General features: G+C 43.5%; 1 pseudogene across 1 annotated transcript in view; it reads left to right on the top strand.

Moving 5' to 3' along the window:
- Positions 1–1,472: 1,472 nt before the first annotated feature.
- The window catches only part of LOC310771643 (adhesion G protein-coupled receptor A3-like), a 32,656-nt pseudogene continuing 19,704 nt past the window's right edge, over positions 1,473–14,424 (top strand). Inside the window, exons 1-5 of the transcript in view lie at positions 1,473–1,543; positions 1,707–1,778; positions 3,549–3,709; positions 7,461–7,674; positions 9,477–9,641. The product of the transcript in view is annotated as an adhesion G protein-coupled receptor A3-like (transcript). The remainder of the gene's footprint in view (positions 1,544–1,706; positions 1,779–3,548; positions 3,710–7,460; positions 7,675–9,476; positions 9,642–14,424) is intronic.

The raw sequence follows: 14,424 nt of genomic DNA, 5'->3' as shown, positions 1-14,424 counted from the left end.
TGTGATATTAATCACATTTGTCAGCTTTGTTTAGACTGACTTTTGATGTGACATTATAACATCCAGACATGCCCTGATTTTTTTTTTTTTGTCGGCCCTGGCGCAATGTTTAAAGAAACCGACTGTTGAAGTGTGAGCTAGTGTGTATTAGTGGAAAGTTGACCCGGGGCTTCCAGTTGAATGACTGCCTTTCCCCCTCGAAGCCATTTCTAAATGTTTGCACATTAGGTGTAATTCACGGAGGTAGGATCAGTCTTTTCCATGTTAGGCGCTGGAATCGTCTGCGATGCTTGGTAAAAGGCCTGGAGAAGCCCAGCAGCAGACACTTCCATCTGATGTTTGCCAGAGACGTGATGTCAGGTCCCATCCAGAGGAGAAACACACAGTTTTGACGCGTTTGACTTTAATCGTGGGCAATGAATCACCTCCCAGACTGTTACTCTCCCTTTGATGTGTTGGTTAGCCCCCAAGGACAACACAGACATCATCCCAAATCACCTTGAAAAGTTGTAAACCTGACAAAACTGAACTTTTTATTTTTTTGGCCTTCTTGCCTCAACCTGTCTCTGTCAAGTCCTGGCTTTGGTTTTGAAAACCCTGTCTGGCTGTATCTCACTGTCTTAAAACATACATTTCCTGGTATTTATCAATTTGTCACATGATTCCATTTGATTTTCCACGGCTTATCTTGTTGTTAGTTAGTTAGTTAGTTAGTTAGTTTATTTCGGTCCATTCAACAAAACATGACAATACACGCATACAATGAGTTGTGGCAAGAAGGGCCGAGAAGGTGTAGGCTGAAGCCGCAGCTTATTTTGCCTACCCTATGTAAATAAAAGAAAATTACAAAAACAAAACATGTTAACGCAGTTTCAATCTTGGTATTTAACTAAACTGCAGAAAGAATTTTTAGAAAGAAATTTACAAGTGATCGTGCTCATATATAATACATACATATATACATATATTTTAGCATATATATATATATACATATACTTCAATATACCATATATACACCATGTTAGACAAGTCAATGCAGTTGTTTCAGGTTAGTAGCAAATACATTGGTCCTTGTTTGTTTGATTTGGTTTTGGTTGATCATTGTACAATCTTATCTTCGATTTTGTTGGTGGTTGGATTGTTTTTCATAATGTTTTATATTTATTGAGTACCTGAGTTTTAAACATCTTTTTAAATTTGGTGACAGAAGTGCATGTTTTTAATTATTTGTCGAGGTTGTTCCATAAGTGTACTCCATTTACAGATGTGCATTTGCCTTTAGTGTTGGTCCTTGCCATGGATGTCTTAAAAATGCAAGTTCCCCTGAGTGGATATAGCGAGTCTCTGACATAAAACTCACACAACTACTTGCCTATTGATGGTTGTTCAGCCGATTGTAGCTGTCGTTTTTGCATTGTTTTTGAAATGTGGACGAAACCAACCAGATGCCTCTCTTTCTTTGTGCATTACAGAGATTTATCCAACAACCGCATTGGCTGTCTCATGTGGACATCTTCAAGGGCCTCACCAGCCTGGTCAGACTGTAAGTCGTCAATATTGAATATGTTTTGTGCTGGAAAATCAATGATTATACAGACTTTGTCTAGTAGGCATTCATGTAAACACGACACATTACCGCATCATCGGTTTTTGATCAGTTTCTTATCAAATGTGTCAGATCACCGTTGTTGTGTTTTTCTCCTCAGAAACCTGTCAGGGAACATGTTCTCGTCATTGGCTCAGGGGACCTTTGACAGCTTGGTGTCTCTGAAAACGTTGTAAGTATGATGACAAGGAAGGAGTCCGCGTGTTGTTATTCAAGCATAATCACAGGATATTCACCGTGACAATTAAAGGACGGCTTTCCCGTGGGGAATATGAATATATATTAAATCTCACGCCCCTAAGGTTTTCGAATCCGTTGAAATTTTTGAAATTGGTTGTTCACTGCCTGACCTATCAACCATCTCTCACATTATTTCCATGACGCTCTGACGCAAAACGCGTCGGGGCGACAAGTCCAGCCTTGCGGAAGTCGAGCACCTATGAACTACAGTGTTGTGGGCCTGTGCCGCAATGGTCCCGCCTCTAGAGGTCCTCCACGCCCCTTCAGAGGTCTTGAAGAAAAACAAAAGGCAGCCATCTTTTTCCACCGCCTAGCCTACGGTAGCTAATATTAGCTTCCCATAGCTCCTTGCAAAGAGACCATATCTCGGGAACGGAAACACGTACAGACACGGGACTGGCGGCATTGGAAAGCTCGTCAAATTTTACATCTAGTAGTAGGTGCGTTGAAGTAACGAAATCAACGCTGAGCAATGTACCCGTTTTTACACACATAGTTACAACATCAGATGCGCGTAACTCCTTGGAAAATGCCTTAAAATGCATGAATTTGTTTTTATGAAGACATCTCCCGACATATATACTTCGGTTTAAATTTGGTGCAATTTGGAGGCAATTTTATTTTTGATTTTTTCTTGTTCTACTAAATGTTTTTATGTCGAAGCCTTCTTCTTCTTCTTCTTTGACTTTCATGGCGGTTGGCAAGCATATATGTGCATTACCGCCACCTACTGGAGTTTGATATCAGCCAAATGCCTGAGGGGTGGGCGTGGAAACGAAGGCCATGCGAGCCCAGTGCATTGTGGGAAATGTAGGATTTCGGGTCCCCACACCCGCCCCTCCCCTCCACCCCCCCCCCCCCCCCCCACACACACAGAGTGGATTTCGGTTGATATCTCTGGCAGTGACCCTCCAATTTCAAAAATTTCAACGGATTCGAAAACCTTAGGGGCGTGAGATTTAATATATATTCATATTCCCCACGGGAAAGCCGTCCTTTAAGTCAATCAGAATGCTTTAAAACCCCATTCTGTCCCCATTTCTATTTGGGGAAACTGCGACGCCACCTAAATGCTACACTTCCCACTTTGTATGTTCAGATACCAGCCTTATTTTAATGTTTCTGCTTGTACTCTCTACTTTGCTAATCTTCCTGCAGTGTTTATAATTGGTTTGCTGGGGGGGGGGGGGGGGGGGGGGGGTAGCTCCAAATATCCCCAAATGATGTTGTCTCGACTTGTTTCAGTGAAATAAGTAGTTAATCGCGCCGTTGATCAAGCTAGAAAGCGAAACATGTTTAACTCCCTATATGTACTTCACAATAAAAGCATGCCATTAGTTTGTCAGTGGAAAACTTTTAATTCGAAGGAGCTGTGCAGGAAATGGACTTAAATGTTCCAGGCAACTTGACACTGTCAAGCCGCACTGGGACGCAGCCACCAAAAATCCATAGTGCAGAAACAGGCCGAGCTGCCATTCTCCCCATTAGAAGTCACTGTATCATCAAAATGATTAAAAAGCTGTTAGATTAAGATAAAAGTTACATAATGCGGCGCTGAAGCTGTAAAATGCAAAAACAAGACGGTGTTTGTCCATCAGGCAAATAGCTAATTTGCATACGTACCATTCACGTCACCTGACTGGATACTTTACCAATGGCAGTGCCTGAAACTGATCTTCTGTGTGTTGCTGTACATCCCCAGAGAGTTTCAGACGCCCTTCCTGCTGTGTGACTGCAACCTCCTGTGGCTGCTGCGCTGGATCAAAGACAGGAACATCGGGGTGAAGGACACCCGGTGCTTCTACCCCCGATCTCTCCAGGGCCAACTCATTACCTCCATCAAGCCTGAACTCCTCACCTGTGGTAGGGTCACACACACTTCACCTGCCCTGTATACATTTATACTGTATAGGGCTGGGCTATATAGTCAAAAAATATATGTTGATGTAAAATACTCGGCATCTCGCGCGCTCGATTCCTAGGCTCGCCCGCTGCACGGGCTCGCCCACCCTGCAGCTCGCATGCGCAGCTCGGCCACTGCGCGGCCTCACCCGCCCTGCAGCTCGCATGTGCAGTTCGGCCACTGCGCGGCCTCACCCGCCCTGCAGCTCGCATGCGCAGCTCGGCCACTGCGCGGCCTCACCCGCCCTGCAGCTCGCATGTGCAGTTCGGCCACTGCGCGGCCTCACCCGCCCTGCAGCTTAACCGCTGTGCGGGTTCACTTGCTCCCTCGCCCGCCATGCAGCTCGACCGCTGTGCAGGCTCACCTGCTCTCATGACATCACTGATGATCTCACTATTGCTCTTAAGACATCACTGATGATGTCACAATGCCTATGACATAATCAGTGATGTCACAATGCACAATTGCTCAAGTGACATCACTGATGACATAACGTCCAGTTGAGTTACATCACTTCATGATGATGATGATTGCATATCAGTCGATATCAATAATTATTGATAATTTTTTGTCTATTTTTAATAAAGACCATGAGTACAAAGGTTGGATTCAACCACATTATATTCAATCAGCTTATTTATCAAGTCACACAGGTAATAATTTGAATGTTAACACAACCATTAAAAAGACACAAATGGAGTGTTGCGGCTGTGTAATTAGCTCTGGGAAAACCCAATAGAGTCTGGCTCTGTTACCTCTTGTACTCTGCTTCAGACGAGGCAGCAGACTCCTGGGAGAAACCAGGAATGGTCGGCCACTGGCCAGGGCGTTGAGCGGAGGGCTGGTGAATGTTAAATGGCGTGGTGAGTGAAGAGAAGTCTGGTCTGTAAAGACGGGCAGCCCAACAAAACGCAGACTGCCGCGCTACCAGGTTTTGGCAGGCTCACGACCTTCACTAGCCTGAGGCTAGTCTGGGCTAAGCTGCTGTCTAAGAGCCCTTAAGAGACTAAACAAACGTTCAGTCTGCCACTTAACACATTGAGTGCCAAGGACGTCTGTGGACGTCCTAAAAAAAAGTAACGAGAAGTGCCAAGGACGTCTGTGGACGTCCCAATATCATAATTCATATTATTCCATAATTCTGCTGTTTAAGGTCGTACCCAGCCAGTGAGCATGAATCCCTTCAAGGGATCACACGGCGCCACCTTAAAAATCTACACGGCAGCTGCGCCACCTTAAAACCTTGGCGCTCAGATCCTTTACTTTGTGCAGGAGAAAGCCGTGATCAAAGAGAAACCGATGCATGCTGCAGCCAGAGCCATATAGATTGCTCTGTCTGCAGCTGACAGTTGGCTGCGATCCGCGCCCACAACTGAGCTCCTCTGCCTCTGTCTATCTGTCTGCATATAGTTTCTCCACACGATTACCCGCCAGAAAGGCAGCACCTGACGCCGAACGGCCAAACCTTTTCCTGCAGTCCCGTTTGGCATTTCCTTGTCGCGCTCGGATCCGCCTGGGAGCCGCCGTCAGCCGCCCGGCGCAAAAACGGAGGCTCCGAAAATAGACTGGGTGCGTGTGGGGAGGAGTTTGCAGCTCAGGGGGGGAGAGGGGGGTGGGGCACGCAGGCTGCACAGAACTACACCACGTCACTACATCAGAAAATATTAGCTAGAGTCAGTGAATGTGCTTGAAATTAGACTTGCGTTAGTGTTAGACTAGCGTTAGTGTTAGACTAAAATGTGATATTGTAAGTTCTGATATTGTAAGTCGAATAAAAGCGTCTGCCAAATGCCGTAATGTAATGTAATGTAATGTCTAATAATAAAAAGAAGCAGGAGAAAAATAATAATAATAATAATCATGAGTGCAAAAAGTATTCATAAAAGTGACTTTATCTTGAAAAGTAAAAAAAGACAGCAGAAAACCCTTGAAAGTGCTCTTCTTTCAGAGGCTGTCATTTCATAATGGAACTGTCTAGAAACAAAATTTCTTCTTTGAAAGAAGCAGGAGTGTCCAATGTTTCATTAGAGTCCAGCCCTGTCCATATAGCCCTAATAGAAAAAATAGCTATAGCTATAGCTGTTTTCAACTGAATGGAAGTGAATCTGGCACAGGCTCCAGACAATTTTACTGAAGCGCTGTGGCACTCAATGTGTTAATATGTGTGTGGGTGGGAACTTTAGGATTTGTCTGTTAAATGATTGGCTGTTTGTGTGTCACTCATATTACGCTCCATTATCAAGGGACATGATAGTCTGAGCTAGGGATGTTTTATTTAATGCAACCCTGAGTGAAACTATCAAACAGTCCATCTAATTATTTTCTTATTATATTGATGATGGGTTTGCTTCATCCACCATCCACCGTGCTTTTCCACCACCAACACACTCACCTATTTGCGTAATGAAAAGTTTGGTGACACACCCAAGATGTCCGGTTTCACTTGTGCTCTAAATGTAGAACTTGTGAGCTCATGTTTCCCGTTGACAATATTTGGAAATGCATTCCCAGCCTCAAAGATGTATTCTCAGACATGGCACAAACACACTGTATCGCCTTACACGCTCAAATCACCTAAAAGTGATTTTAACGCCCTTCCCGACCCGAACGCGAGCATCTCTGCAATCCAGATGAATCCAGAGGGCAATGGAGTACTGCAGGGATTTTTGTAGGCTTACCCAGAAATTGCCACCATGCTGGTTCGCAAGGGGAAAGGTGAATGGGATTTTAGTACGGGGATTTAGGTTAAATGCATGAAATGACCATGGCCACTTTTATGACTTTTGAAGCATTTTCTGAAAGTCGCGTTTAAAAAAGAACGCATTCACGCTTCAAAAGTCATAAAAGTGGTCCTCGTTTGTGAAGATCTGAACACAAACCTCGCTGTTTCATAAACTTTAGCTAAACACAGACCTTATTTCATGCGTGTAACCGAAACCCCCACAACAAAGTCCCATTCACTTTTTCCTTTTCCCCCTACGAACCGGAAGTGCTACTTCCGGACTCATTCCTGCGGTACTTTATAGCTCTAAAGGAACCAGTTAAGATGTTGGCCGGTTGAAAAAAGCCCCAGCACTGAGTTATCAGTCAGCGGGGTAGTATTGTCAAAATGGTGAACTGCCTCTTTAGTTTCTGTCCTCTTGGTATCAGAGAGGCTGGTGTTTGGGGAGCTTGTGCAATGACACAGGAGATAAGAGAGGGGGCGTGCAGGGCACTGCTGCCTTTGTTTGTACTTGCTCATATCTTATCAGTTTGGGGGTTATGAAATACATGGCAACTGCATGACATGAATGACAAATAGCACAAAACTATTATCCTACCCCAGAATTCAAGGCACCGCTATATTTTCCCTATCTCTCCAAAATATGCCATGGGTGGAACAAAAAGACATTGTCTTGTCTCCCGAATAAATGTAACAAATCACCCCGCCCCCCCCCAAAAAACTAAGAACCAGGAAATAATTATTATATTATATTATTATTATATATTATATTATTTTGCTGAGTCTTTCTGAGATATTTTGTGACTAGAAATAATGCGAAAAGTTTTTTTTTGTCGTTTTTTTGATGGTCGTCACGTTAAATTGAATCGTTTCGTTAAGAAGCTAACAGTTTGATAAAAGGGAGTGCTTGACGGCCATTTCTGCCATGTGTCATTTTCGGGACATCAGAATTAGTTTTACACACCTCGTCTTCTGGTTCTCTGCCGCAGACGCGCCGCTCGAACTGCCCTCCTTCCAGCTGACTCTGTCCCAGCGGCAGTTGGTCTTCCAGGGGGACAGCCTGCCCTTCCAGTGTGAGGCCTCCTTCGTGGCCGAGGACATGCAGGTGCTGTGGTACCAAGACGGCCGCATGGTGGAGCCGGACGCCGCCCAAGGCATCTACATCGAGAAGAGCATGGTGCAGAACTGCTCCCTCATCGCAAGGTATGGCCAAGTCCATTCATGTTTATGCAGGCTGTGTTGTGTGTGTGTGTGTGTGTGTGTGTGTGTGTGTGTGAGATTGTCCACTCTGATGTCTTTGCAGCTGTTTATGATCGAGCTGTTAATTGTATGCGGGCGAATCTAATATGTGATGAAACAAAACGGGACAGACAAACCCCATCTGTATTTGTCATAAGCAACCATCAACAACGCATGCACACACACGCTTCAATGGCGCCGTGAAATTTAGCCTCGCCATTTCTCCCATCCTGGCCGGTCCTTTCTCCACGGGGCAGGCCAGGAGCAGTGGGCAGCGTACGGCGCCCTGGGAACAACTTCTTTATGTCCATCGCTGGTCAGGCGACGATCTTCTTGCATTTTGTCACGATGATTATGTGTCATGTATTGCTATAGTAATAGGCTGGTGATTGTTCGGGGGGATAAATAAATATATTTTTTATTCTTCACTAGCTCCAAAATACATGTTGTGCTTCGGATACTCACCACGAGATGAAATATTAATCCAAATGTGGAGAAATTAGCTTTTTTTTAAGGTAAATACATAGCCAGAATTACTTCTTAAACATGGCCGCCAGGCATGCGCAACATACAACGCATGCACTGTTTACAGCGGAAGCGCTCTTTACGGGCAAACAAGCAAGTGACTCGGTGTGGGGATTTACTCCGAAAATGACGTTTACGTAACTATTGATTGATATTTCATTGTGTGGTGACTGAGTACCCGAAGCACAACATGTATTTTGGCGCTATTAGATCTGTGTTTTGTTATTTTGAACGGGTGTACCATTGGCCTCAATTCTAAGACGATCCTTACTAACTTCAAGACTGTAGCTCACCGTATACTGCTTGGACAGTGACGGTAAAGGCATGGTGTACCTTGGTTATGTGGGGGGGATATGGCAAATGAGCTAAACTCCCGAAAAAGTGGCGTATCCCTTTAATTATAGTGAATTCAGTATAAATGAAGGACCTCTATGAAAGAAGCATCAGGCGTGTTTAGTGGCGACAGCCCACTTAAATTGATTATCTTGACCTAGAAGCGCGGACCTCCAATGCCTAAGGCCTTGGCCACACTGATCCGTGGTGTCTGTCCGTGTGCGTTCATTTCTCTGTTCACTTCCATTCATTTTCAATGACAGCTGTCCGACTGTCCGTGGAGCACTCAGAAGCGTACGTATCCAGAAAATTTGCATACGTTTTGATGGACAGAAAGTTGAAGAGGGATGAACTTTTTCTGGATGGACGTATCGGATGGTCGGATAGTCACTGTCCGTTTAGCCAATCAGAGTCGAGGTCTCGAGAGGAGGCATTCCGAGATTTGTTTCAACTTTTCAAAGAAGATGGCGGCCGAGGCAGTGAAGGAGGCTATAATTAATGCTGTGTACACCATCCCGCTGTTGTACAACGTGATAGTCAGTGTCACCGTCTGATTTCACCATCTAATCTGGTCATTCGGTGGCATTTTATTGCCACATAAGTAACGTAGCGCACAGAGCTAACAGCTAGCTGACGCCAGCTTTCTTCTTCTCTCGGTTTATAGGCGGGTCGCTGACACCTTCAAGGTGCTTACCGCCACCTGCTGTACAAGTAGGTTACTTGTACATGCAACGGACATAAATCTATCGGGCTATCTGTTCTGTCCATTGTCTGACGGATCAGTGTGGCCAAGGCCTAAGACCTATTCTTCTGTCTGGCTTGTTTTAATGTCACATTAGGCGAGTACAGATTTATCTGTGTGTCTGTGAACATTTTGAAGACATTTTCTCTTTTCTGTTCTCCACCAGTGCCTTGACCATCTCCAACATCCAGCCTGGTTCTACGGGGAACTGGGAGTGTCGCGTCAGGACAAGCAGGGGCAATACCACCAAGACCGTCCACATTGTGGTGCTGGAGAGCTCCGCCAAGTACTGCGCTCCCGAACGCGTCTCCAACAACAAGGGAGAGTTCCGGTTAGTGCGGATACGTACTTAAACAGGCTTGTAGCCACCCCACTGTCAGCGGCCTGTCATTTAGCCATGCACCAGATCTGATGTCGCTAGTTGGTGAGAGCGGGTATGTCATTGGGGTTTTCAAGTCGGCACTTTTCACCACACATGTTAAGTTGAATTAGTGCGAAACCACACAGGGCTAAACAGTGCGTTCTGGCATCTGAACTACCCTGTATCTACAATAAGCAAACAAATAAGCTTATTTAATGGTAATCAGTATTGATAAAGCCGTTAATTTGTCCTCTGTCACATTTTAAACCTCATTTTAAACATATATAAACTCACAAATTGAATTAATTTGTTTAGTATGAACCAATACTTGGGATGAAATGTGTCTGAGGGATTGTTTATTAGTGCTGTGGAGGTGCAGCTGTGTTGCTAGCACTGTGGCACCCCCTTGTGGTTAAACAAGTGCTTGATTAAGCAGCCCATAGCAAAAAATCTGTTGCTCATCTGTTGCTTATTCTGATCTCTTGAGACTAACTAGAGCCTTCTCATTTATGAATCATTCTGTGCTCATTTGTGTCTTATTTATTGCTCCTAAGGGTCCCTTAGGAGCAATAATCGAGAGTAAAATGAGATGTACTACTAGTAGACTGATTTGAGACAAATGGTGTTCAATTGAGCAATATTTGAGAAAGAATGTGAGATGAGTCTGAGACTTTCATGAGACAAACCTGAGAAGTATGATCCCTATAGGAGATCTCATCATTGTATGTCCAATGTCTCCTCCTTGTCTCATTTATTTCTCTTAAATGTCCAAATGAAGCTATATATGAGACGGTAGCATAATTGATCCATAGCTCCGCCCCCTTTCCTGACCACACCCACTCCCACCTTTAAATACACCTAGGCATTCCCCCTACCCAGCCCTCGAACCCCGACTCTACATCCCTCCTATCCCTAGCTATGGCCCCTTTTCCTTAACCCTGCCTCCTTCCCTCACCACCCACACCGCGAATCCCAACTCTCTACAACCTTCTCATCGCTAGTTAGGGGCCCTTTTGCTTAGCCCCGCCCTCTCCCTCCCCTCATAGGTTTTCTGTAATCCTGCTAACAAACAGACAAATATATAATATATTGTACAAAGAACACAAGAAATGACATTTTTAGCAGGATCATTTGACCAGCAGAAGGACAGAGATCCCTGCTGGCCAGACTTGATGACAATGTGTGCTGTTTCTGGATAGATTTGTAGAGGAAACACAGAAAGTCAGAGAACGTCAGATTTATTGCTTATTTTGAAATAAAAAAAATACAAACTTGTTAACAAGTGCCTTTTTTTTTTTTTTTTTTTACATTTGTGCAACAAGTAAAGTGCAGACATCAAAAGTAAGCAACTAGGGCCATATGAAATCAGTTTATTTTTTTCCATATTCCACTATTTTTCCCCAAATTCTGTTTCCCCCATTTTAATTTTAGTTTAGGGGTTAGGGTACATTTTTGTTTTATGACATGGCTCTCTCACGCAGCCTCTTTGACATGTTTCTCAAAGTGAAAACCAAGTTATGAGGTGACGTAAGGATCCCACGCAAGACTGATAACCCTCTCAAAACACCCCAATTGAAAATCAAATGATTTATGGTGGCTTATTTTACAATTATGAAATAATTTATCTTACTACAATAATGATGTCTACTTTTGATTTTGATGATTATGCCTACTTTTATCAATTTCAGCCAAATTATTCTGTTTTGCGGAAATCATATGGCCCTGAACAATGGTTCTGGAGGTTTTAGGTTTAGGAAATAAAGTGCTACAACGGTCTGCTCTTTCAGTGCAAGTAAACAAGAGGCTCTTCGCTCTGAAAAGAACCAACTGAGCTGATCTTAAAGCATGACAATACACAAATAAATAATTGAAAAAAGGACATGAAACATTTCATCATATGACTCTAGTTCATTTGTATTTAACCTCAGACAAGACAAGACACTGCATTTCAAGTCTGAAGTTTACCTAGATTTGCTAGAAAGATTAACATTTCAGCTTTTCGCCAAGTAGGGCACTGCTAGATGATGTCACTACGTTGACTGTACAGTAGTAATGATTTAGAATGTTTTGATGAATCAAAACAACCACAATCCAAGTCAGAAACACAACATTCTGTGAGCCTGTTAAAATTCTAAATAATTAATACCAACACAACTAGCCTGTATTCCACTGTAGCCTACTGTACTGTCAACCTAGTGACATCATCAAGCAGCGCCCTACAGTAGTAGTTGTCAAACTGTAGTTGGCGAAAAGCTGAAATGTCAATCTTTCTAGCAAATCTAGGTACATTTCAGACTTGCAAGCAGTGTCCTGTCTTGTTTGGGGTGAAACGCAAATTAACTCAAGTCATATGATTAAATGTTTCATGTCCTCTTTAAAATGCTACATCTGTCTGCTCTTTAAGTGCAAATAAAGAATAGGCTTCTAGCTCTGTCTGAAAATAATTACCTCAACATATTTTAAACACTAGAACTGTGCTCATTCAATGCAAATAAACAAAATAACAAGTCTCTTCAGCCGATTTTAAGCACTAGAAGTGTGCTTATTCAGTGTAAACAAACAAAATAATGAAGAGTCTCTTAGCTCCGGTGAGGTGTTGTAGCTGCTGAACTCTGCCAGAGAGGTCCACGGGGGCCACCAGACTCCAGAGGTAGAAGGGCCAGACCGAGCAAGCTGGAGCAGACCCAGACAGCTGACATGCTGCTCTGCATGGCCTGGTAGTCGCTGTCCGGCCTGTAGGACCAAGAGAAGAACAAGGTGTACGTGAACAGCTTGCATGGAAAGATTGAGGATCAAAATTAAGTCAACTAACAATAATTCAATGAAGCCAGCCCATTTACTGCAGCACCAGAGCACTAAACACCTATTGGTAAAACGGACACATTGTCGAAATCGAAAACTGTCAGAAGTCAAGTAAAAAAAAAAGCTCAATTGTCTCCATTAATTAAAGCTCAGGTGACTGATGAAAAGGAGTTGAACCTGCTATTGGGCGAGTCTGAATATTATTTTCTCACTCAAATGTAAATGTCTTAAACGTGAGTCATTCCAACTACGGTATTTTCATTTACTATTTTCATTTAATAATCGGTTGTGTCAGATACTAAAAGTTTAATAGAACTAATTTAGGAGAATCATTAACATGCATGAGTGAGGAGGTACTATTGGCATGTCACAACAGCTCAAGGGCAAAAAGGGTTGGGAACCACTGACTTAAGGAGCTGCAAACACAGCAGAGGCTTTCGCACCCTGACAAGAGGAAACACCTGCAGGGAAACATTGCATACTTGTCTTTTGGGGGGAATTTTGGGGTGTGAAAATGGTCAAATTGTTGGTCAAAAAGTTAATATAATCAAATCAACAGTAAAACAGGGAATATTACAGAATTTTCAATAGTTTGGCTGAAATGGATAAAAGTAGGCCTCATTATCAAAATCCAAAGTGCACTTAATTATTGTAGCAGCCTAAACGATTTCATAATTGTAAAATAGGCTGAGATAAATTGTTCTGTTTTCGATCGGGGTGTTTTGGGGGGGGGGGGGGGGGTGTCTTGCGTGGGATCCCGTCCCTTACATCACCTCAACTTGGTTTCCACTTGAGAAAAATGTTGAAGAAAGCAAAGTCATCAGAACAAGAAAAAAAAAATCAGAAACTGTAGAGATTTCATATGTCCCTATATCCTAGAGTGAGTGAGAAACAAAGAAAGAGTTTGAGATAGCGAAAGCAGTCCACACATACCTGCTTGCAAGTCACAGCTACCTAGGGCCTGCTCTTGTGCGACACTTGTTGATGAAAGCTTTCTTCAGTTTGGTTTCATCGACTCCTGTCCAACCTTCCAAGGTGGCACATCTCAGGACGTAGGCTGGAATACAAAAGCATCCAAAAATGGCATGAGTTATTTTGAAAAATAAGACATAACACAACAACTGCACTCAACCGCTTTCAACTTACTTTTAATTCCGTCGACCATCTTCTGGTCAAGGAGTCTCTTCCCCTCAGGGATCTTGCCATGGCGTCCAAAGACGACCGCATTCACACAATCTTCAGCAGAGAAAAATGCATCAAAAAGAAGATGAAACAGGCGCAGGCAATCTTGTTTTGATGCCTGATGCATGGCAGCAAGGCGGAACGATGAGATGAACAAGCCGCTGTCAGGATACAACTCCTGCTGGCCTGGTGCCGATGGGCTGTTGTCCAGCTCCAGGTCACGACGATGTCTGTCTCCAATGAGGGTGAGAAGATTCTGAAGCTCTCTGACCTGGCCTGGGTCTGAGAGGGGGGGAAATAACACAAAGATTTGTGCCCCTGTTATTTGAAGATGTACATTGTTTGTAGTAGACATGTACTATACTTCGTAAATTAAAACCTGTCTATAAGTATCCAAGAAGCTCTTTTTTCTCTTTTCTGATTAAAATTGATTTATGAATGAACAGTAAAGGATTTTACACACAAAGTCTGTTTGTTTCGTATGCATTTTCTTCCATCCGTCATCCAGAAAAACAAATCAGAAACCTTGCACACTGAGTCCGATGCATTTTATGATTATGTTTTGTCGTTCTATTCGCAATATGAGACAAATATTCATCCTCTCCTGTATCCATATTACAACATGACTGACAGGCAGCAGCGGCTGATCTGCAGCAGCAGTGATGTGGACTGGAGAAGGCAGCTGGTCGGGGAATGATTACCATACAATACTGGACACAGGGCTCCATCAATGCTCAACTTCACCTCGCTTAGCCGGCTGTGGTGTGCT

Source organism: Poromitra crassiceps, assembly GCF_964638095.1.
Source record: "Poromitra crassiceps genome assembly, contig: HAP1_SCAFFOLD_928, whole genome shotgun sequence".
In the NCBI taxonomy this organism is placed as follows: Eukaryota; Metazoa; Chordata; class Actinopteri; order Beryciformes; family Melamphaidae; genus Poromitra; species Poromitra crassiceps.
The sequence above is the reverse complement of the archived record's forward strand: the minus strand, read 5'-3'. Positions and strand labels throughout refer to the sequence as shown.